At 46.7% G+C, this 25,576-nt stretch overlaps 1 long non-coding RNA gene across 1 annotated transcript; it reads right to left on the bottom strand.

Moving 5' to 3' along the window:
- Positions 1 to 1,008: 1,008 nt before the first annotated feature.
- Positions 1,009 to 4,747, bottom strand: LOC106005216. Its single transcript, XR_001178435.2, has 3 exons — positions 4,708 to 4,747; positions 4,119 to 4,361; positions 1,009 to 2,363 (listed from the first exon to the last, which is right to left on the bottom strand). It is a non-coding gene; the product is annotated as an uncharacterized LOC106005216 (long non-coding RNA).
- Between the last annotated feature and the right edge of the window lie 20,829 nt (positions 4,748 to 25,576).

Genomic DNA, 25,576 nt, shown 5'->3' with positions numbered 1-25,576 from the left:
CTCCGTGAGGGGTGAGCGAGCAGGGAGCCGAAGGGAAAATTCCACACAGTATCAGGGACTCTCCTTAGTGCGCAACTCAAGAGTTCTGGGAAGAATGAATCAGTTGTCCATTACTGCATAACAGACCACCCTAAGACATTGGTAGTTTAATTTTTATTTTATTTTATTTTTTTATTTGTCAGAGAGAGAGAACTACTACAAGCAGGGGGAGCAGCAGGCAGAGGGAGAAGCAGGCTCCCTGCTGAGGAAGGAACCTGGTGCAGGACTTAATCCTAAGACCCTGACGTCATGACCTGAGCCAAAGGCAGAGGCTTAACCCACTGAGCCACGCAGGCGCCCCTCATCTCGGTAGTTTAAAATAGTTAATTAGGGGTGCCTGGGTGACTCAGTCAATCAAGTGTCCAACTCTTTTTTTTTTAAGATTCTATTTATTCATTTGAGAGAGACAGAGACAAGAGAGAAACAGAGAGAGCACAAGCATGGGGTGAAGAGGGAAGGGGAGAAACAGAGTCCCCACTGAGGAGGGATCCCGATATGGGGCTCCATCCCAGGACCCTGGGATCATGACCTGAACCAAAGGCAGACACTCAACCATCTGAGCCACCCAGGCACCCCTAGTACCCAACTCCTGATTTCAACATAGGTCACGATCTCAGGGTCATGAGATCAAGACCCACGTCAGATTCCACGCTCAGCAGGAGCCTGCTTGAGATTCTCTCTCCCTCTCCATCTGACCTTTTCGTGCTTGCATGCATGCAACTACTTTCTCTCTCTCAATAAAAATAAAAACAAAAACAAAATAATTGTTTCTTTAGTACCGTTGTGATGGTTGGTTAGGCAGCTTTGTTGCTGGCCTCACGTGAGCTCACCCATATGCCAGCAGATAGCTGGGAGCTTGGCGGGCCCCGGGTGTCCAACATGGCCTCCCGTACCCTGCAGCCTGAGCCGGCCAGGAGGGTTGAAAGAGCTGGATGGCCAGGTTCCTCTCTCCACATGGATCATCTCAGGCTACCTCACAGGATAGGGCTCAGGGACGGATTGAGCTGAGGTCTTCTAAAGGATTAGAAGGAGGTAGTGAGCAGGTCAAAGGCGGGGAGGCTCATAAGAGGGAGGGACATGATTTATAAGAGGGAAGAACATATGAAAGACCGTGTCGGGCAGAAGGAAGTAGTATGCTTTCTAGAAAAAAGAAAAAGGAATAAAGTTAGTTTGGTTTACTGCACGAGATACCAGAAAAGAGGGAGAGTGGGTGCCCCATCGCAGTTCAAGGAGCTAAGGATCTTCTTTTTTAATCTTCATATTAAGAAAAATGGGAAACCACAGAGAGCTTTTAAGCATGATCTGATTTGCTCTTCTTAAGAAGGAGCCTAGTTGGGGCATGTGGCTGTCTCAGTCAGTAGAGCATGTGACGCTTGATCCTGGGATCATGAGTTCAAGCTCCACATCGTGGGTAGAGTTTACTCAAAAGAAGAAAAAGAAAAGAGCAAGGTTATATATGTGAGATACTGCAAGGGAACGAGAAGCAGGGTCTCTAAATCTTGGCACTATTGACATTCTGGACTAGACAGTTCTTTCTGGTGGGGGTCTCGTACCGTACACGGCAGGATATTTAGCAGCGATCTGACCTCCCCGCCAGTAGCGCCCCAGCCCCAAGGTATGGCAACCAAAAATGTGTCCCGACTTTGCCAGAGGTCCCTGGAGGGCCAAATTGCTGCAGGCTGAGAACCACAGGGAGTGAATGCAGGGCTCGTGTGGCCACTATTACTGCGATCCGGGAGAGAAGTACTCATCGCTGGGACTTGGGTGGTGGGGTGGGGGTGGGATAGGCAGCTGGGATTTGAAAAAGAGGAACCCAACCCAGACTGTCTGGGTGGATGGACCCATTCCCAGGGTCCAGTCCTCAACCTGGCTCTCTGCCCTGCTCCTTCAACACTCCGACATGCTCTGGCCAAAGAATCTGGTCTTGCTTATGTTGGGAAATACTCACGGTCAGATGGTAGACAGAAAACATGGGCAATACGGAGTTACTTTGCACCCCTTTGTAGTTTGGGGATGTCACGTTCACGGAGGGCTTAAGTCTCCTGGAGGAACTGATTGAAGATCAGCAATTCAGGGTATTTCCGGGCTTGTTTTTCAATGAGGTTTGGAGAGCAGAGCCCGAGAAGTGATGACAGTGGAGAGAAGATTCTGGAATGCAATTGCAGAGGTCCCCTGCCCACCTTACCGGTGACGGCTGCAATGACGCTCGTCTAGCCATCATCCCACCTTTCCGCAGAGGCCAGCTGGTTCTTTTTTTTATTACGAGTGCCCTCCTTCGCCTTGGTTTTTACTCAAAGACTAATGATTCTCTATCCTTTGCCTGCCTGCAAAGAAGTATTATGAGGATTGTGAGTTCCCAACCCTAAAACACTTGGAATTCATTCACTAAAAGATCCTGCCCTTATTTCTCTACCTATAGAGTATGGTTTTCTGTAAGAGAAGAAAGGTTGTGTTTTCTACTCCTACGAAGGAAAAAATAGATACCCAAATCCCTTTCAAATCAAAGTTTTGTTCTTGAGTCAAAGGCACCTCCTGAGCTTCTAGCCAAGTCCAATAAAAAGGCTTTGTGAGGTTATCTAAAGCTATCAGGTTCATAAAGGTCATGTCTCATTCATGCCGAGCTTGAGAAGAGTGTCCTTTCTTTGCTTCCGACAAGGGGGGGAAATTGAATGCAAAATGCTGGTTGCATTTCTCCCCCAGTATCAGTCAGTAGTCCGTTGCATGCAGGCGATTTGACTCTGGAATCGGTATCATTAAACCCACGGCAAGGCAATCATATCGAAATGCAGAGAACAATATGAAAAACTGAAAGCCGATTCTTCTCTGCAGGGTCAGGAGGCCAGCACCTTTTCATCGACCTCCAATTTCTCTTCTGGACAAAGGTGACCATGAAGCATCACCACCAGGAACCCAGCCAGCAGCTGGGACTCAGTCCTACCCCTTCTCACTGAGAAGGGAATGCGAGGCTCTTTTTTAAAGTAAATTCCCATTAGTCAATGTGGAAAAGATGGCAGAAATTAGAAAATCACCACACAGCAAATCACAGTAATCATCGGTGCAGGCAAAAATAAGTGCTAACACTAGCAGGCACAATCATGATCAGCAATAGGATATTTACATAGTCTCAGAGGGTATCCGCACAAGACTCTTACTAAGCTCCATGGGAAAACAGTAAATGTACGGTCTGGAGAGAGCTTTGATCCAGGTGATATCATCAGTACGGAAAGCTCTCTAGATCATCCTGAAATTATCTCTATCTCCCAATAGGATTTCAACTTGAGGTGCTCCTGGGTGGCTCAGTCAGTTGAGTGTCTGAATTCAGCTCAGGTCATGATCCTGGAGTCCTGGGATTGAGTCCCACACCAGGCTCTCTGCTCAGCAGGGAGTCTGCTTCTCCCTCTGGCCCTAGTGCTTTCTCTCTCATACTCTCTCTCAAATAAATAAATAAAATAAAATAAAATAAAAAGGGGGGGTGGATTTCAACTTGACTGGTCCCAGGGGTGCCCAGCTGACACACTGCTTGGAGCTAAGATTAGCGTCTGAATGGCTGGCCTCAGGAAAGTAGGCTGCCCTCCCCAGTGTGGATGGGCATCACGCAATCCTTCAAATGCCTGCCTAGAACAAAAGACAGGAAGAAGAGATTCACTCCTTTTCCCCTGCCTCACCACTTGAGGTGGACATCTCATCTCATCTTCCCATGCCCTCCGACTGGGATTTGTGCCATTGGCTCCCTGGTTCTCAGGCCTTCAAACTTAGACAGAATTACACCCTTTCCTGGGTCTCCAGCTTGCAGAAGGCAGACAGTGGGACTTCCCAGTCTCCATAATCGTTTAAGACAATTCCTCATAATAAACGCCCTGTTATAGGTGTATATATATATCCTCTTGGCTCTGCTTCTCTAGAGAATCCTAACACATGACAGAGGAGAAGAACACAACACATTTCTATAGCATTCCCGCCAAAATTGCGTTACCTGGATTTAATTACAAGAAGATATTTGATAAGCCCACAAGTCACCAATGACATTCCTGTTGCAAAATTCAATAGTCATTTCTCATTCTAGGTTTTGCTCAACCTACCAGCATCACATAGTTTTGTGGAACATCTATGTTTGGATCACCTTTTTCTCTTGCTTCTTATGGCATAGCTCTCTTTTGGTCCTTCTCCTACTTTAGTCACCTCTTCTGATTTCTGTTGATCTTCTTACCCATGAACTTCTCTTTCTCTCATCTGTGCTGACCCCCAGGGTGATCTCATCCACTCCCATGACTTTGCAACTGCAGAAATGCCAGAGGTTACATGCTCATTCCAGCCAGCAGGGACTGAAAAGGGAAGAGGGGCATCTGGTTGGCTCACAAGGTGGGCATGCGACTCTTGATCTTGGGGTTGAGAGTTCCAGCCCCATGCTGGGTGTAGGGATTACAAATAAATAAATAAGTAAATAAACACACTTTTTAAAAAAGTTCTATCATGGAATGAGAGAAACAAACATTAAGAAACAACTTCTGCTGGTGGCAAATCTTATCATAGTCCCAGTTTAGCCAAGATAGAAGTCAGATACAACTAGAGTAAAAATAGTGGATTATTATAAGGCTAATCAGATGGTAACTCTAAATACAGCTGCTAATCTAGATAACAGTTTTTCCCTGGAGAAAATCAGCTTAGCACCTGCTACTGGATATGGATGTACTGAGCTATTTCATTCCTGTACCCCAACAAGCAGAGAACACCAAGGCAGTTGGCTTTTATCTTCAAGAGCATATACTATGCCTTCATAATGCCACGATAGGATGACATAAATTTCTGGCATTATGACACAACTTACTTAGCGGGGACTTATCATCTCACTGTTACACAGAGGATCCGTCTGGCCCACGACATTGAGAACATCATGCTGATTGGACCTGCAGAGCAGGAAGTAGTGGGCTTTGCACTGAATGGTTCTATTCGGGAGAGGTCAACGACTAGGACATAATGACAGCCACCCTGAAGGACAGAACCAAATGAGTTGATGGGAAATCCTCCTCGTGGGCAAAAATTTGAGTGGTACATACATTTCCTTACCCACTTTGTCTGGAAAGCTTGGCCTGAGAAAGATAACCCGAGATAAAAGACAAAGTCTTTGTCATTTCCCTTCATCCTTCTCTCCTTCCTTCCCTTCCTTCTGTGCTTTTTCCTTCCTCTTTCTTTCTTTTTAGCCTATTTATCTTGTCTAGCTACCCATCATGGCTAGACTTTTAGCTAGGTGGCGGGAATTCATGGTTGGAAGAACAAGTATAGGGAAGAGATACGTGGGTGGAGGGACGGAACTTGGGCGCAGTCCCTCAGTAGGATGATAATCTTGTCCCATGGGAAGACTCCCCTGGAAGTCCTTCACTGCTGAAGACGTTTGCTATTGGGGTATCCCCACTCCAGGACAGATCTTTGCTTGGCCTCTTCAAGACTTGCTCAGTGAGTTCACGAACAAAATGGCAGAGCAGCTAGAGGTGGAAGCTATGTCTGGACTCAGTAACGCAGACTTCATCTCACCAGGCTGGGCTTGCTGCTGTGACTACTGAGTGTCCAGCTTGCCCGCAGTGGCAGCAACCAGCCCTGACCTCTCAGCATGGTACCCTATGAAGGGTGTGCAAAGCCGCCCCAGCTGCCTCATGGCATATTGGTCCTTGGACCTTTCTATCATCGCGAGAGCAGCAATTTGGCCATGCATGTCCTGGATTTGGATTTGATTTCCCTCTGCACCATACTTCTGCCAGCCCCACCACCAGTGAGATTTACTGAATACCTTATTCAAAGTCATGCATTACATTCCACAGTTGATCCTGATCAAGAAACTCACTGACGGCAAAGGCAGTAATGCAACGACCTGGCAATGCCCTTTGGATCCACTGGTCTTACCATACACTCCATCTCCAGTTTGCAGCTGGACTTAAAGAATATGTCCTCAGCTGGGCAACACCTGACCCAGTTCTGTTGCACTGAGCACTGGCTTGCAACTCCTCTGTCAGTTTCACTACATCAGGTCTAACTGGCCCAGGCCCTAAATTCTTTCTTCCATCTTCATCCTGCTGTCACCCAGACATTTTTTTCACCTAGTGGTTTTGCTTCCCCTTGGAAGGAGGACCTTCATCTATATACTACCTCCCCCAACCCCCAACCCACTGTGCTGAGAAACTGTTGCTGTGTCTAGCCTTCAGAATTATGAGAAAACAAATTCTATATATGAATAGTGGACACACAACACCCAGGTTTGGTACTTTCTTATGGGGAAGCTAAAATAGCCAGAGTCATTCATTCATTTCTGAAATATGTATTGAGCACCACATACCACCAATCACTCCCAAAGACACTGAGGATACGGAATTTAAAAGGACAGAGAGGATCCTTGCTCATATGAAGTTTCTAGCCTAGTAGAGGAAGACAGATATAAACAAGTAAACAATAACTTCGGATAATGGGGAGTGCTATGAAATGAATATAATAAGTAGGACAGAGTCCTTATAAGGATACCAATCATTGAATTTAGGGCCCATCGTAATTAAATGTGACCTCCTCTTAACTTGATGACATCTGCAAAGACCCTGTTTCCAAATAAATGTTGCATTCACAGGTGGGGAGATTGGTGTTTGAACTTCACTCTATCTTTCAAACCACAACAGGTCAGGACTGGGAGAGGATGGAATCTTTGTAGCAATGAAAAGTCTCAAGACCCAAATTAGGAGCTATGATACACAGTCCAACTGCAGATTAGCAACGCAGTTCTCACAGCTTTTGCAAACAACCAATCCAGTGTGAACTAATGGGTTTTCACTGGCAAAATGGATATCTTCTAATTGGCACTCTGGATGCTAGAAATGGACCCTCATTGGTGAATCAGAGGTATTTAAGATATGTGGATAGACTAAAATAATTTGGACAGCATCATATAAACCTTACATGAGCAGGTTGTATGTAAGACTTTGAAAGAATTTTCCCTCTCTTCTTGCCAATGGATCCCGAGACATGGTTCTGAAATGGTCCCGTGTGTCCAGCCATGATTTCAGAGAATTTTGATTGTCAGTTGGTTAACTAATTCTTGTCTTTAAATTGCTGTCATCTGTCTCAATTCAACCTTAAAGCTGAGGGGTAATCCGAGTACATACGAGGACAGAGAGCTGCGCTTCAAAGAGCTTATAGAACCGGTTAGGTGAACTGTTTTTATGCTTGTTTGTTCATAAATGGTTTGCCTAATAAGCGACATTACTTGTGGTAGAAGCCCATCTGCAATCAGCAATCATTAAGATTTAGTAGAAGGTTGTGAGGGGAGGGGTTGACCTTCCTCTACATTTTAACTTGTGGCCGCTACACAGACAGAATCAGAAATTCCAGGAATGAGGCCGCTCCAGCAAAATCTACTCTATGTTTCTCTCTGAAAACCCAAAGGTAAGGATGACTTAGCAAAAGCATTTTGATAAAGAGGAGGGGATTTCCCCCCCTGGGAACGGTGACCAGGATTTATTGATCTTTACTGCGTTCTTGGAACTCAGCCACTGTCAGACCTGCAGCTCTGGGGCATTAAGCTCAGTCACAACATTATGCAACCATCACCACCACCCTTCTCCAGAATTTCTTCTTCTCCCCAAACTGGAACTCCGTATCCACCGAACACTAACTTCTGTTCTCCCCCCCTGGCCCTCTGGCAACCGCCCTTCCCCCCTCGATTTGAGAGATGCCCCCTGGGGAATCTAAACAGCCACATGTGGGGCCTTTCTTTCAAAATTTTAGCTCTGGTCACCCCACCTTTCTCATTTTGTTCCCTCAATCCAAGGGATTTAATCTGCTTCCTGCCGTTATTAATTTCAGGGCTACCTTGGCGTCCCCATTTGGCGTTCAGATTCCCGCTGTCTAGGTCATCAGTTCTCTGTATTTTTCTGTATTAAGTCCCTCTGTTTAATATACGAGCATGGTCTCTGTTTTCCCAACGAGCTCCCGACTTCGACAAACTGAGAACAAAGGCGTCAGTCGGGAAGGAGAGGAGAGAGAGGGAGGCAGGGCGGGGTGGGGGGTATTTAACTGGAACCAGTGACACCCTGTTCCACTCCACCTTGAACCTGGCAGAAGCAAATTTAAAATGACTAGATAAGGGGCGCCTGGGTGACTCCATCAGTTCATCATCTGACTCTTGATTTCAGCTCAAGTCATGATCTCAGGGTTGTGAGATCGAGCCCCGCATCAGGCTCTGCGCTTAGGGTGGAGCCTGCTTAGGATTCTCTCTCCCTCTCCCCCTCCTCGCATGTACCCTGCTCTCTCGCAAACCAACCAATCAACCATGAAACAGGGAGCTCCCACAGAGAAAGCAACCTCCACTGAAGGCCACTACAATGTGTAAAACCTCAATTACCAGATTAAATAGCAATTTAGACATAGCTGGAAAGTGGCTTAGGAACCGGGAAGGGAAATCTGAAGCCGAACGGACGACGGCACAAAGCAAAGAAGAGATGGAACGAATGAGACCAGAGAGAAAGGGAGGAGAACGGGCGGCTTGAGCGCGGGGCTCTGGTTGCAAGACCCGCACTGGCGTACTTAAGAAAGAGAGAGAGAGAAATGGGGGCCAGAATGTATGAAATGTGAGGAGACGTAGGGAGAATATATGTAAAGTAGGAATTTTTTAATAGAAATTGAGAATTGCCCAGAACTAAAGTAGCAGGTTCCATCTCAAATAGGATAAAAAAAGGACAATAGAATATGGTGAGTGTAATGTTTTCTACTTATCATATATGTATTATATTATTACATTTATCAATCATAGGAAAGATTTTTCAGATTGGACAAGAAACACCATCTAACTATAGGCTATTTATGAGAAATCCACCCAAAATGTAATGAAATCAAAAGTTTAAAGTAAAGGAAAATGACACGTCCAGAAATCATTCCCCCAAATAAGGTTGGGATAATAATAGTAAACGTTACAGACTGGGTGGCTCAGTCAGTTAAGCATCTGCCTTTCGCTCAGGTCATGATCCTTGGGTCCTAACATGGAGTCCCACATCAGGTTCCCTGCTCAATGGGGAGCCTGCTTCTCCCTCTGCTTTCTGCTCTCCCTGCTTGTGCACTCTCTCTCTCTCTCTCTCTGAAAAATACATAAATAAAATATTTTTTAGAAATTGTATACTGGTTAGAAATTAGAAAAATGTCTCCTCAAAATCTTGTTTCATAAAACTCTCCACTTTTCCAGGGGGTGCCTCCCGCATTTATCACAACTAGATGCATATAATTTCACCCACAGACATTCCAGAATGCAGCTTTAAGAAATAAAGACTTTTAAAAGATAATCACATCTCCATTATCACACTTGATAATCACCTAAATATTATCTAATACCCAATCATCCTGAAGCTGAATGTATATTTTCAGCACGATATTCTCAAGAATATCTTGAGATGGGGCCCCCTCAGTGGCCTAGTTGGTTAACCGTCTGCCTTCTGTTCAGATCATGTGTGATCCCAGAGTCCCAGAATTGAGCCCCAAATTAGGATTCCTGCTCAGCAGGGAGTCTGCGGTCGCCCTCTGCCCTTCCCCCACCCCCCCATGCACTCACTCTCCAATAAATAAATAAAATCTTTAAAAATAAGAATACCTTGAGGGGCACCTGGGTGGCTCAGTGGGTTAAGCCTCTGTCTTCGGCTCAGGTCATGATCTCAGGGTCCTAAGATCGAGCCCCACATCGGGCGCTCTGTTTGTCAGGGAGCCTGCTTCCCCCTCTCTCTCTGCCCACTTGTGATCTCTGTCTGTCAAATAAATAAATAAAATCTTTTTAAAAAGTTAAAAAAAAATCTTGAGAAACTTTGTCAGATGGTTTCTAAAGTCTTAAAACAAGATCTCACTAAAGTTTTCTTCTAACCCATCAGCTTTTATGAGCAAACGTCTTTAATTTGGCCTTGGATTTCTTTCTTTATTGAACCCAGGAGATTGTCCCAATGATCACTGTTTCCTTTCCTAAATCATTACAAGCCGTCAGTTTCATAATGTACTTTGGAATTTTACAAGATGGGTTTGTGGAATGATTCATGTCTTCCCTTTGAAATGCTGGAGAAATAACTCAATACAGCCTCTTTTGTCATTATTATTCAGTAACATAATCAGATACCTTGTCACCCAACATCTGATATTAGAAATTAAAAATAATTTTTTAAAAAGACTTTATTTCTTGGGGTGCCTGGGTGGCTCAGTTGGTTGGGCGACTGCTTTCGGCTCATGTCATGGTCCCGGAGTCCTGGGATCGAGTCCCTCATCTGGCTCCCAACTCCATGGGGAGTCTGCTTCTCCCTCTGACCTTCTCTGCTCTCATGCTCTCTCTCACTTTATCTCAAATAAATAAATAAAATCTTTTTTAAAAAATTTTATTTTTCTGACACAGAGAGAGAGAGCACAGCTGGGGGAGCAGGAGGCAAAAGAGAAGGGAGAAGCAGGCTCACCTGCCCCAGCAGGGAGCCCAATGTGGGGCTCAATCCCAGGACCTGGGATCATGACCTGAGCCAAAGGCAGCTGCTTAACGACTAAGCAACACAGATGCCCCTAAAAATAATTTTTAAAAAATTTTTTTAAGTTTATTTAAGCAACCTGGGGCTCAAACTTATGACCTCGAGATCAAGAGCTCCATGCTTTACCAACTAAGCCAGTCAGGCCTCCTAGAAATTAAAAATAATTTTGAAGAGAGGTATGAATATAGCAAAACTTGCAGTGTTGGGAGGATGTTACCAAGTGGAGGTCATGGGCCACCAAAAGCAACTTGTCCTCCTGTCACAGTTGTAGGGGGCCTGGATCCAGTGAAAATGCTACCATGTTTGTGTTTGCTGCATGCTACATACCCTACTTTATAAAGAGATGTGGGGGTACCTGGGTGGCTCAGTTGGTTGAGCGTCTGACTTCAGCTGAGGTGATGATTCCGGAGTGGCAGGATCAAGCCCCACATCAGGCTGTTTCTCAGCCAGGAGTCTGCTTTTCCCTCCACCCCTCACACCTCATGCTCTCTTTCTCAAATAAATAAATAAAATATAAATAAATAAGTAAATAAATGTCGGGCACATGGGTGGCTCAGTGGGTTAAGTGTCTGCCTTTGGCTCAGGTCATGATCCCGGGGTCCTGGGATCGAGCCCCACATGGGGCTCCCTGCTCAGAGGAGAGTCTGCTTCTGCCTCTGCCCTTCACCCCACTCATGCTCTCTTGGGTGTCCCCCCTCTCTCTCTCCCAGATTAATAAATCTTTAAAAAGAAGTGGAGAGGGACGCCTCGGTGGCTCAGTTGGTTAAGCAGCTGCCATCGGCTCAAGTCATGATCCCAGCGTCCTGGGATTGAGTCCCACATCCAGCTCCTTGCTCCGCAGGGAGCCTGCTTCTCCCTCTGACCCTGCCTGCCACTCTGTCTGCCTGTGCTCACTCTCTCTCTCTCTTTCTGACAAATAAAATAAATAAAATCTTAAAAAAAAATAAATAAATAAGTGGAGAGATGTAACAGAGCCATATCTCAGCCCCTTATGCCATTTGTATCCTCACCACCTCCTTGCCCTTCCGAGTAAAGCTCCCTGAATATCAAGGAATATGCTTTAAACAACCTGGAAGTTGGCTTTAGAAAGATTTCAGCTCTGGGGTGCCTGGCTGGTTCAGTTGGGGGAGCACATAACTTTTGATCTCCGTGTTTGGAGTTCAAGCTTACTTAAAGATAGAAACCTGTGGGGCACCTGGGTGGCTCAGTGGGTTAAAGCCTCTGCCTTCGGCTCAGGTCATGATCTCAGGGTCCTGGGATTGAGCCCCACATCAGGCTCCCTGCTTGGCTGGGAGCCTGCTTCTCCCTCTCTCTGCCTGCTGCTCTGCCTACTTGTGATCCCTGTCTGTCAAATAAATAAATAAATAAAATCTTTTTAAAAAAGTTTTTAAAAAAATCTGTAAAAAAAGAAAGGGAGGAAGGTAGGTAGGTAGGTTAGGTAGATAGATTTCAGCTCTGAGACGGAACTCTGGGAGGTCTGAATGGATTTGAGGGCAAAGTCCAAGGACAGATCCAAGAGCAGACCCATGAAGGGTTGAGACCCCAGAGGGCAGGACAGCGGGAGAACCAGCTTGGGGTCCAGAGGTGAGTCATTCAGACTCTTCATGTTCTTCCCTGTCAGTCCTGGGCTCACTCAAAACTCAAGAGGCTCGTTCTGGAACCTCGCCAAGCCTTCTCTGGACCTCAGGGCCGCTCTTCTGGGGAAGCGGGGGCGGGTAGGTTCAACCTAGAGGTTCAACTCTGCGGGGGAAGGGGGCGGGGCCACCGCTATCACAGACGCATGCGCAGTGGCACATCCGGAAGTCGGGGCCGGCGCAGTCCTAGGCCAGCGGTGCGGGGAGAGCGTCTTCCTTCCGGCCCAGGTCCGGAGGTGGCCTGCGGCGGACTCCTGCCCTGTTTGGACAGGTTGCCCTGTGACCCGCAGGGCAATGTTCTTAATTCATTCACTCGCCTTCCCCAGGGCCCTGGCCTGTGTGGCTCTGACCTGAGGTCTCAGCGATGTCCCCATTCCTGGTCAAACGTCGCCGGGAGCTCACCTGGGCCCAGGCCAGAGGGACTTCAGTTAATCCCATCCTTTCCGTGTGCTGGGATTTATCCTTGAAATCAAGACCCTCCTTCCACCAGGAAATAGAGAGCTCTGTTGTGAGTGGAAACAGAAGCGGCTGGTTAACAACATCACTTCTTAATTACCTGCTCTTTGTCTTCTGGCTTGGCGAGCTTTCCTGATGTGAAAGACAGGGAAAAGGGGGCGCCTGGGTGGCTCAGTGGGTTAAGCCGCTGCCTTCGGCTCGGGTCATGATCTCAGGGTCCTGGGATCGAGCCCCGCATCGGGCTCTCTGCTTGGCAGGGAGCCTGCTTCCTCCTCTCTCTCTCTCTGCCTGCCTCTGTGCCTCTATGCCTACTTGTGATCTCTGTCAAATAAATAAATAAAATCTTTAAAAAATAATAAAAAATTTAAAAAAAATGAAAGAAAGACAGGGAAAAGGATGTCTTTGCAAAAAAAAAAAAAAAAAAAAAAAAAAAAAAGTGCTAGTGCTCTGAGCGGTTTAACTTCCAGTCCGTGTTTAGAGCTGGTCCGCGGGTGCCTAGAATCAGCTCTGTGGGTCTCCTGGCGGCAAACTGGGTAAACAGGAGCCGTCCGGGCGCCGAAGTGGGCTGTGTGCACGGAACAGGCCTGCCGTTCGGTGTTCTCCTCGCCGGGAACGAACTATCCTATCCAGGCTTTCTGGAGAGGCTCCGCAGAGCCAGGCCTCCGTCCCTATCTCCCTGCCTTGCTTTTAATTGTGATAAATACACACACCATAACATTTACCATCTTAACCATTTCTTTTGTGCGGAGTGCAACAAGGAGCCTGAAATCAAGACCTGAGCTGAAACCAAGAGTCTGACACTTCACCGGCTGAGTCGCCCAGGCGCCCCCAACTTAACCATTCCTAAGTGCGCAGGTCCGGGGTGCTGGTCCATTCACGCCGCTGTGCCACCGAGCCCCAGAGCGCCTGTCCCCTTGCGAACTGAATTACATACCAGTTGAACACCTCGTCCCCCAGCCCCCGGCCCCTGGGGACCACCCTTCTCCTTTAGGGCTCTATGTATTTGACCATTCTGGGTGCTTCATGTTGGGGGGAATCCTATAGTATTTGTCCTTTTTTTTTTTTTTTTTTAAAGATTATTTATTTATTTATTTATTTGGCAGACAGAGATCACAAGTAGGCAGAGAGGCAGGCAGAGAGAAAGGAGGAAGCAGGCTCCCCGCTGAGCAGAGATCCCAGATGTGGGGCTTGATCCCAGAACCCTGGGATCATGACCTGAGCTGAAGGCAGAGCTTAAACCCACTGAGTCACCCAGGCACCCCAGTATTTGTCCTTTTGCATCTGCCTTATTTCACTCCAAGTACGTCCTCAAGGTCCACTCAAGCTGTAGCGTGAGACTCCACAGATTTTTCCGTCATCCTTTTGACATTTTTCTGGGCTTTCTCCTTTCCTCCATGTTCATCCAGTTGTGCTAACCATGGATGACTCTGTTGATTAAGAAGTTTATTCATGGGGGGCCTGGGTGGCTCAGTCAATTGAGCATCTGACTCTTGGTTTCAGCTCAGGCCATGAACTCAGGGTTGTGAGATCGAGCCCCACATGGGGCTTCACACTCAGCGCAGAACCTGCTTGAGATTCTCTCTCTCCCTCTGCCTCTGCCCTTCTCCCCAGCCTTGTGAGCATGTGCTCTCGCTCTCTCTCTAAAAAAAAAAAAGCTGATTCTTTTCAAAGGGGGAAGCAAGAGAATTGAAGATAAAAAGGTATATTGAGGTCTGAAAGCATTGATGCATCAGCGGAAATAGGATGGAGAGGGAATGGCAACACAGTACAATTGGGGGTGACAGAAAGAGACACGCGTCACCATGGCCCCAAGAACCTTCTGAAGGGAGAATCGTCTTTGTCACCTGTTCTGCCTCCAAGTAAAAAAATGGCCTTTTAATTTATTTTTATTTTTAAAATATTTTAAAGGAATCTCTATGCCTAATGTGGGGCTCAAACCCACAACCCTTGGGTCAAGAGTTGCATGCTCTACTGACTGAGCCAGCCAGGCCCCCCACGAAATTACATTTTTAAACTGATCTGTTCAACCTCTAATAATTCTGTAGTATTTTCAATTACTACCTCTCTCAGATGATAAAAACCTACTATTTTTGTTGCTGATAAAATGTTACAGACTCAAAAAACAAAAACAAAAGGCCCAGTCCAGGGTGTCCAGCATTATATCAGAAAGGGCCATGCTCCAGGGCTGGCCACAACAAATCGCAATATTGCCCTTCTTTTACTTAGTCCAAAGCTGACCCTGTGTTTGTTAATACGTTGGGTGTTAGGAAACAGGTTTTTGTTGGCCTCTTATTTCTAGTGATGGATATTAGAAAGTTGCTACAGCTTGGGGATATTAAAGGAGTCTCATGTGTGTGCACCAGCTGAGACAGCTGGAAAACACCACCTGTACATCTACCTGCCTTACGTGAACGTAGGAAAAGTATCCGCGGAAACCTCCAGTTTGCAGCTCTAATGGACAGGGCTGGTGGCTCCCTATGTGCAGCCATCCCAAAGAAAAGGCCAGCAGTGTTGCCTTGGCAAAGTTGTTCAAGTGAGGGGTGCCTGGGTGGCTCAGTGGGTTAAGGCCTCTGCCTTCAACATGGGTCGTGATCCCGGGGTCCTGGGATCAAGCTCTCTTCTCAGCAGGGAGCCTGCTTCCTCCTCTCTCTCTCTCTGCCTGCCTCTCTGCCTACTTGTGATCTCTGTCTGTCAAATAAATAAATAAAATCTTTAAAAAAAAAAAAAAAAGTTGTCCAAGCGAATTCTTCACAGAATTGCAAGAATATGTAAGTTGGAATTCCTATGTATGGGTAACCCTCAGCCAGCTCATGCTGTGTTATAAATAGTTTCCTGACTTTCCGTGACTTACAGTGATCAAGGCTTGAGGTATATTGTCTGTAGGTCAACTGAGGTTCTGCTCTTCCTTCCACAAGCATTCCTCTCTGGGATATACTGGTCTCAAGGCAGATGGCAAAGAATGATGGAGGAACCAGGGGAAGGATCTTAAAACTTACTCTACTTAGAAGCAATACATATTGCTTCGACTCACCTTTCATTGGCCAGAAACCATATATGTCCAAGCTGGAGCTTGCTGGCCAGTAGTAAGGAACAGAGACAGAAATGCAACCGAGTAATCCCACAAGGTCAGAGAATGGGGAGTGGATTGAGCTGCAAAAGTGGCCGCATGAACTATGTTGTACCTTCTTTGCTAAAAACTGTTTACCCAGTAAATATCTGTATCATTTTTTTTAAAGATTTTATTTATTTATTTGTCAGAGAATGAGAGAGGGAGAGAGAGTGTGAATGTACAAGCAGGGGGAGTGGCAGGCAGAGGGAGAAGCAGGCCCCCTGCCAAGCAGGGAGCCCAATGTGCAGCTCAATCCCAGGACCCCAGGATCATGACCTGAACCGAAGGTAGACGCTTCACTGACTAAGCCACCCAGGTGGCCCAATATCTGTAACTTTCATCCTAATTTTGCAATGAGGCAGTGTGGTGGGGAGTAGGGGGTTAGGAAGTTACAAAGTACAAAAAGTACAAACTTCTGGTGCTGAGATAGATCAATCCCAGGGATGTGAAGTGCGGCACAACGACTATGGCTAACCGTACTGTGTTGTGTATCTGAAGGCTTCCAAGAGGGAAGATCTTAAAAGCTCTTACTGCAAGAAAACAAATTTGTAACTATGCGTGGTGATGGAGTCTTGTTGGCTTTCTTCTCTCCCCCATCTCTTCTAGCCCATTTCCAAGCCCAGAAGTTTCTACTGGCAAACTGCTTCTCGACTCTACCTCCCCCTCTCTCACACCACGTAATCTGGGCTGCCATCATCTTCTGCCTATGGAACCAAACCGTCTTCTCAAAAAAGCCTTGTTTCGCCGTTAGTTGAAAGAGGATCTTGAAAACCCCAAGAGATCTGTTTTTGGCCATAATTTGAAGAGCTTAAAATGTCACTATTTGGAATTTGTGATTTGAAGGAAGAAAGGATTAAACACGGTCATGCTTTACTCAATAATTCCAAGTTAAGTTCCTGTAAAACATTTTAAATACACAAACACACACAAAGATGCATAAACACAGCTGGGCGCTGAGGGTGTAGTTTTCACTGGACCAACTGTTTAAGGGGGGTGTTCTGGGTCTGCTGCATTGGAAGGGAGAGGAAGTAGTTCTGGGCTTTCCCGGGTGACCTGGGGGGGGGCCACTCCCACCCCAGAGGGTGTCTTGGGATTCTGGTTCTGGTATCCTCCAGAACCTGAAGCAAACTAGAGAGTGGAATTCTCTTCATCCATCATCTGCCCGGTAATTCTCAAACAAAACCCAGAGTACCCTCAGCAGAGACAATGAAGCATAAACAGATTTCTTTTCTTCCTGCCTCAATGATTGCAATTTGATACCACTTTTCTCTTGCCTTCAGCAGACAGACAAGACCATGTCAAGCAGTGTAGCAGGCATTAGAGTAAATGAACATCTCAAAGTATAAAAATTGTTGCCTTTGGGTGGCTCAGTGGGTTAAGCCTTTGCCTTCAGCTCAGGTCATGATCTCAGGGTCCTGGGATCGAGCCCTGCATTGGGCTCTCTGCTCAGCAGGGAACCTGCTCCCCACCCCCACCCGCCTGCCTCACTGCCTACTTGTGATCTCTGTCTGTCAAATAAATAAATAAAATCTTAAAAAACAAAAACAAAAAAAGAAAAAATTGTTGCCTTTTTATTGTTGAAAAAATGTAAACCATGCAAACGAAACCATCACTTTCATTCTAAATGAATGGCATACCACAAGTCAACCAAATGATAGCCAGGATTAATTTTTCTTCAGGGTCCCTATTTCTGATCATTATTACAGCCTACAATACTGTTCAGTTGTTAATGGAAACAAAAATGTTTAAAAATTAATTTTAAAATATGAAAGGGATCTATAAGTGGTCCATGCTGCAAAGCCAATTGCTTTTTTGCTTTTATCAGCATATATAAAGAAAGGAAAAAAGAAAAAGCCGAGTCATGCTGAGTACCACTCATGAACTTCCTTTTCTTTCTCCTTTTCCTTCCTCTTTTTCAAAATAAATACATCATTAAACTGATAACCTGAAACAACCCCCATCAAGCACCTCCCTATCCTCTTTAATGCGTGTTAATCAGGGGCATTTTGTCCGGGGACAGGAGAGCAAAATCCAGTGCTAGCGATCCTGGGTGCTTGCTGGGGAATGAGCTCTTGTCTGGGCATTACTGCTCCGGCAGCATATCTGACAGGTACAGACAGAACAGAGAGGAGCGGAACGTTTCAAGGGCTTTATGAACTAGCTGTGGGTAAGTCAGTTCAACAGTTCAAGAGATTATGCCTTCAGTTTCCCCTTTCTACAAAATGAGAAGTATTAGAGATAACTGGGTGACCGGTCCTTTGTGGAGCAGAAGCAGACAGACCTAGAAGCACAGAGAACAAACTGATGGTGTCTAGAGGGGGATGGGCTGCGGAATGAACAAAATGGGCGAAGGGGAGTGGGAGATACAGGCTTCCAGTTGTGGAATGGCTAAGTTATAGGAACAAAAGGTCCAGCATAGGGAACATCATCAATGACATTGTCAGTGCTGATGGTGACAGATGGTAGCTACACTTTAGTGAGCACAGCATAAGATATAGAGAAGTGGCTTTTTAAAAAAATTGTATTTAATTAATTAGCATATAGTGTATTATTAGTTTCAGGGGTAGAGTTTAGTGATTCATCAGTTGCATAGAACACCCAGTGCTTGTTACATCATGTGCCCTCCTTAATGCCTGTCACCCAGTTACCCCATCTCCCATGCCCCTCCCCTCCAGCAACCCTATTTTTTCCCTAGAGTTGAGAGTCTCTTATGCTTTGTCTCCCTCTCTGATTTCATATAGAGAAGATGAATAACAATGTTGTATACACATGAAACTAATGTAACATCGTGTGTCAACCATATTCAAATTTTTTTTAAATTAAACGACCTTTTAAAAAAACTTTTTTGTGTATGCAAAGTCTCCTTGGTGTTCCCTTCTTCTTCTTCTTCTTTTTTTTTTTTAAGCAATCTCCACCCCCAATGTGTGGCTTAAACTCACAACCCCAAGATCAAGCGTGGCGTGCTCTACTTGCTGAACCAGCCAGATGCCGCACCTGCAGTTATTCGTATTTTCTTTCTTTCTTTCTTTAAAAGATTTTATTTATTTGACAGACAGAGATCACAAGTAGGCAGAGAGGCAGGCAGAGAGGGAAGCAGGCTCCCTGCTGAGCAGAGAGTCCAATGCGGGGCTCGATCCCTGGACGCTGGGATCATGACCTGAGCTGAAGGCAGAGGCTTTAACCCACTGAGCCACCCAGGCGCCCCCCCTCTTATTTTCTCCATAAGAAAACTCAAGTGTCTGTGGCTTCAGGGCTAGGGAAGTGGCAGAACCCTGGTTGGAAAGTAAGCTATGTGATCCCAAAGTCTGCATTATTAACCTCTACTCTTTACATTGCCTCCCTGTTCTCAGCCTTCATTCACTTCCTTGCGTCATCATTCTGTCGGTGTCCCTTCTCAGGGTCCCCAGCCCTCCGTCGCTACCTTTCTGCTGCCAACCCAAGCTTGCAGAAGAGCGGGACTGAGCGACAGCCCGTGGTGTCTTACTGGTGCGTGCTGCCACCTGGTGGCCGAACAGGGCAACTGTACGGACCAACGGTACCTCTCTTTGGGAGGCTTAGTGCTTTATTTGGGGGTAACAACAGAGCTCTCTAGCCGATTTTTTTTTTCTTTTATTTAAAGAGAGTAACATCAATATGAATTTTCTCAACTAAAGTTGTGTTCCCGAATTCACATGTCAGTGGAAATAGAAAAGGGGAGATCGGAGGAGCCAAAACATGGCCAGGAGCATTTTATCATTCACATAAGACTGATGCCTCTTTTCCTGGCATTAATCAGGGACACAGAAGTACAATCATGCTTGAGGTATTGGGATATAAGCAATTCTTCTATTTTTTTTTTAAGATTTTATTTATTTATTTGAGAGAGAGAGACAGTGAGAGAGAGCATGAGTGAGGGGAAGGTCAGAGGGAGAAGCAGACTCCCCGTGGAGCTGGGAGCCCGATGCGGGACTTGATCCCGAGAGTCCGGGATCATGACCTGAGCTGAAGGCAGTCATCCAACCAACTGAGCCACCCAGGCGTCCTGATAGTAGTAATCTTAGAAGAACGTAGCATTGTGAGAATAAATCTCCGTGGGTATGTATATTCCCAATTTCAGTAAACGCCAAACCTAAGACAGGACTATGGAAACCCAGTTACAAATGTGCTTATCCTTCCTAGCACATTGGATAGTGTTCCGTGACTCTTCCATGGGAGTCGTGGCCTCTGCCTGGGGCGATGATTTCAGGACAGTAGGAAGGTGCTTTGTTCTCTCCAAACCTTTGGTATGTGATTGTGAATGCTAGGAATGCCTTTGATGGAGACCAAAGCTGTCTGTCATGATGTGTGTTTGCTATATTATTTGGTCACAGTCCCTTCTGCTACAGAAGACAAGACAAACAAGCAAGATGCACAAACCTCCCATGTGCTAGGTATGGATAGTACACAAGAAAGTCACTTGTGAAGTATTAACAAAATGAATGGGATATATTGAATATAGCTGGTAAGCTGGCAATCTGAAAGCTAGGCTGAAGATACATAGAATAAAAAGAATATATAATAGGGGTGCCTGGGTGGCTCAGTGAGTTAAAGCCTCTGTCTTCGGCTCAGGTCATGATCCCAGGGTCCTGGGATCGAGCCCCGCACCGGGCTCTCTGCTCAGCAGGGAACCTGCCCCCCCCCATCTACTTGTGATCTCTGTCTGTCAAATAAATAAATAAAATCTTTTTAAAAAGAATATATAATAGAACAAACAATATTCATCATAGATAGAAAGACAGAAAAATCAAGTTACCATGCTTGCTCTAAGCTGCCAGCTGTGATGTGTTCATGTTGACCACACACCAGGGATGCCCAGGATTGTCCCACTGTGGCCCCATATGTGGCGGAGACAAAGTGCAGTGCTGTTCAACAGGCTAACTGGCGGCTTCTGCTGGGGCTGGGTGCGCATGCCCCGGTGTTTCTGATCCAGCAGGTGGCATATGGTCCCTTGCACCTGCTCTCTGTTGGGCCGCTTGCTCTAGTGGCAACCCTGGTCCTCACATCTATGCTTCCAGGAGGCTGACGCAGACCAAGGGTGGGTGGGTGGAGAGAGAGAGAAAGGCAGGTGCAGGAGCGCAGAGGAACTTTGCGTGAGCCGGGATTCAGGCAGTGTCGTCCATATATCCCCTTACACACTGTCCCGCGCCTCTTGACTTTTCAGACCATGAGTCTGTCTCCTGGCCCCTAGGGCAGCTCACCTCAGAGGCACTCTTGGAGGCTACCACCACATTCCAGGTAATTACCTACACAACTAGTACAAGTAAGGGTTAACCTGTCGGAGCACCAGAATTTCTACACAGGAGGAACAACAGGATAACAATTTGTCGGGGAAAAGAGGCCAAGGGACTGTCTTGAAGGTGCATTTATTGGCAGATGCACTTTTTTATCCAGAGTGGTGGCGGGACGTGGGACAGCTTTAAATCACTGAGTCACTGAGCTTGAAAACCTTTATCCCTGGGAGGGGCGCCCCCAGACTTAAATCCACGCAAATCCACAGAAGATAACAGGTTCCCCCACCCCCTGGAGAGCAGCTTGGGGCTGGCGGGGAGAAGAAGAAAAGAAGGTGTAGGAGGGTGTTGATGATGGGAAAAGCCACGAAGGAGAAAGGAAAGGGTAAGGGGAAAAGCCCATCGTGAGGCTCGCACATGACTCGGACGTTTATCAGATGAGAGGTTGCCCTGACGGCTCTGGGCTCACAGGACCCTGGTGACATCTCGAGCTTCCCGCCAGATGGGACCGCGTTTGAAGACAGAGATGAGGCTGTGGATAGGGTATGACTGACTAGGGGGGCGCGGGGGAGGGGAGCAAACCATTGCTGATTGTCATATGAGCCAAGCGCCCTGCTTGCTTTCCACACGCCCTTAGAAAGGACACTGGGCAGGGGATTGTATCTGCCTGGTTCGCAGCGCCCGGGACAACCAGGCATCACTCCGAGAGCCTCACTGAATCGTCTCGACAGCCCTGAGAAGATCGGCTTTTCCTTCCCCGTTTTTAACAGTTTAAATAATTTTGATTATGAAATGAATCTGTGTTGCTGAAAGCTGGGCGGGGGGCGCTGAGGGTGATGTGGGGGAGAGGCCGGGAGATCGGGACAGGTGGTGCCCGCGGGGTGCTCGTCCTCTTCCTGTGACCCAGTGCCCAGCTCGGGGAAACTCCACAAACGGCACACCTCTGTTCGTTTTCGGATAGTCTGCTCTGCTTTCATAATAAGCTACAAATAGCCTCGGACAATGAAGTGTTGAATTACCGTTGGGTGCAGCAACGCCTCTTTGGGCTACATACACCCAGAAGGATGGAAAGTGGGGGCGTTCCTGGAAGCATCACCCATCGGGGCTGAAGCATGGAAGCAAGCCAGGTGGGCACTGACGGACAAACAGATAAACAAAATGGGCCACATCCAGACCATGGAATAGTACTCAGCCCCAAAAAGGAAGGAAACTCGGACATATAACATGGATGAACCTTGAGGATGTTATGCTTGATGAAGTAAGCCAGACCCACAAGGACAAATATGGTGTATTTTCTCCCTCTCTTTCTAGAAGATTTTATCTATTCACTTGAGAGAGAGAGAGAGAAAGCAGGGGGAGAGGCAGGAAGAGAGGAAGAAGCAGACTCCCCGCTGAGCTAGAAGCCTGACATGGGGGCTCGATCCCAGGACCCCAGGATCATTACTCAAGCCCAAGGCAGACACTTAGCCATTGGAGCTACCCAGGCGCCCCGGTGTATTTTCTCCTATGAGGGGTGACCAGAGCAGTCAAATTCGAGCCAGAAAGTAGAATGGTGGTTGCCAGCAGCTGGAGGGGAGACACTTACGGTTTAGTGGGCAGAGTTTCAGTTTGGGAAGACGGAGCCTCTCGCTTATAGTGCATTGCTGCCCACGGCTTGACAGTGGGACCTGCATCAAATGCTAATCCATCTCCGTTTAATATAAAATTATGTTTTTAGCTTCTAGGCTGAGAGTTGATTCACTACAAACTAATCAAGAAAAGACAGTTCCAACACCAAATGATGATATGGTTATGAAATTATCATCCAAAATCCTGTCTAGAATTTACTCAAATCCGTATTAATTTAGAAAGCTGTGTGGAGAGAGGATGAGGTTTTGACAAGTCGCTTGGAGATGACGATTCATTTTTCGGAAGGAGCTGTCCAGGGGTACAAAATATTGAACTAGCTTCACATTTGCTTTGAAGGAACTTTAATCTTCTTAAAGAAGCCAGGAAGTTTCTTAGGGGAAGTTAGGGAGGTTTGCTGTGAGGTAGCAGGTTGACAGAATTCACGCCGCAACTCACTTTGCTTCTTCGTCGGTGCTGGGAGGTGTAGACGCTGCGTATAGTTCTGGAGTAATCTTACCAGGGTTCAGTCCTAATGGGATGCGTTGGAGGGGTCAGCCCGAAGTAAGTAAGGTCCAGAGATGTGCTAACCAAAGAAGAAGGAAAGAGGTCTGGAAGGTGATTTTTAAAAAAGTTGGGGGGCACCTGGGTGGCTCAGTGGGTTGAGCCTCTGCCTTCAGCTCAGGTCATGATCCCAGGGTCCTGGGATCAAGTCCTGCATCAGGCTCTCTGCTCAGTGGGGAGCCTGCTTTCCCCTCTCTCTCTGCCTGCCTCTCTGCCTACTTGTGATCTCTGTCTGTCAAATAAATAAACCATTAAAAAAAAAGTTGGGGGCACCTGGGTGGCTTGGTACGTTGAGTGTCCAACTCTCAGTTTCAACTCAAGTCATGATCTTTGGTTCATGAGAAGGAACCCCGGGGCGGGCTCCACATTCCCCATGGAGTCTGCTTGGGATTCTCAGCTTCTCCCTCTCCCCACGCCCCTCCCCCTGCTTGCACACTCACTCACTTGCTCGCTCACTTTCTAAAATAAATAAATAACATAACATAACATAACATTATATATATTTTTTGAAGTTAATCCCAGACCCATATAGACAAACAGAGTCAGACACCCGGGCCAGGTAACTGATAGCCACCAAGAATGCCAGTTTGGAGAGAGATGTGGAACCACAAGGAAGGGCTGAATACAAACCTTTGGGCCACTGGTGCGTGTCAGAGCAGAGCCCGAATGGGGACAGCCGGACCTTCCCTTCGTAGCCTGTCTGAGCTACTCGTGATCGGACCCCGAGGTTCCGTGCGAGGCCCTCTCCTGCTGTGCGTGTCCGTTTCACAATAAAGAGAAGGGAGAGTGCACCGTCTGTGCGCGAGGCCTGGGGCTTGCCATGTTGTCTGTAATTGTTCCTGCCGTGGCCGATCTTCAGCGTGTTGTGTTTCAGGTAGGAGCTGGAGGGGACACCGGTTACTGCCTCAAGCTCTGCCTCTTCTGACGTTGCCGGGTGCGTGCGGCAATGCGTGGTTTGGGGACAGAAGCCGGCTGAGTTGGCGCCCCTCTGCTCCGCACCCACCCTCCTGGGGACGTGCAGGGGGAATGTACCCAAAGGGTCTCCGGGTTGTGTCTCCCAGGGCAGATTCGGGCAACAACCAACGTCAAGAGAACCAGCCCCACTCATGCTTGTCTGGACCTAGAAGGATCTTCCCTGACTTTATGGCCAAGGAGCATCCTCAGAAAAACTCCTAATTTTCTTTGTTTATTTACAGGTAGAAAGGCCTGAATCTTTGTGTCTTGGGTAAAGGCCAGATCAAACGTTTGAGTCGCTACTCATGGTGGCAACATGCCAACTTGAAAGCGGGAAGCCCTGGGCAAAGCCGCGGGCTGTTTGGAGAACCCCATTCAGGGCTATAAATCTGGTTCTTTCTGTGGAGGCCTCAGACTTACCGAATACAGTGACAAATAATCCAATAACACTTTTTAAAATAAGCCACTACAATTCCAGATGACGGTGCTTTGTTAATTGACCCCCGTGCTGATGGCTTTAGCTGACGCCCATCCAATTTCCCACCTAGAATGGGGCCATGATATCCGCTGGAAAGCCACTTTAAACGAGGGTGGCCAAGTGAAAACACAGTTGGCCGGACAATACATTTTACGATTTCCTGCAATAAAACCATAATCGTGGCTTGTGATCACATTACTATGAAATCAGAGAGATAGATACGGGACATCTACCTCCTGATTTTAGATAATTTTCAGTGACACAGAACAAGAAATACAGTTATTATCGACCACGAGTTTCGCTAAGGGATTTGTCCAGAACATGCAAAACACCTCCTTTTCTCCCCGTATCTGCGCCGGGTCAGCATCTCAGCCTTTCTCAACCTGACTTTCTTACGAACATCTGCTGGCAGTGGTATCGTGAGCAAAGGGCTTAAGAGCTTGATTTTTACCAAAGTCCAAGTAGAGAAAAAATTTTTCCAGGTAATTCAAGACCTAAAAATGAAAGTCTCTGTCTAGAGATCCGCTTTCTTTCCGTTTGCAAAGTCCTCTTTCTCTTACCGATGCCGAAGAACACTGACATTTTATTGCACTACGATGCCGTGAAGAATTAATAAACTTACTCTGAAATGCATGTAAGGAAATAAAGGTCCACCGGAATCAAAGGTTTTATGGTTCTGAGAGCTTTCTTGAAGAAATTAGGTGTGGCAGTGAATATTTTTAAAAATGAGAAAAGAAAGCACAACAAAATACTGGGAATAATAGAAATGTAGGTCCCTTTCTTGTAAAATGTTTTTTTCTCTTTTTAGATTATATTTATTTTTATTTATTTGGGAGAGAGAGAGACAGAGCAGGTAGGGTGGGTGAGAGGCAGAGGGAGAGGGAGACTGAGGGGCTCGATAGGGTGGGAAGGGGCTCCCAGGGAGGGGCTCTACACGGGGCTGGATCCCAGGATCCTGGGATCATGACCTGAGC

The sequence above is a fragment of the Mustela putorius genome, unplaced genomic scaffold (genome assembly GCF_011764305.1).
Source record: "Mustela putorius furo isolate JIRA1106 unplaced genomic scaffold, ASM1176430v1.1 tig00003974_pilon_pilon_pilon, whole genome shotgun sequence".
NCBI classification, from domain to species: Eukaryota; Metazoa; Chordata; class Mammalia; order Carnivora; family Mustelidae; genus Mustela; species Mustela putorius.
Note: the sequence above shows the minus strand (reverse complement) of the source record. Positions and strands in the feature narration are given on the sequence as shown.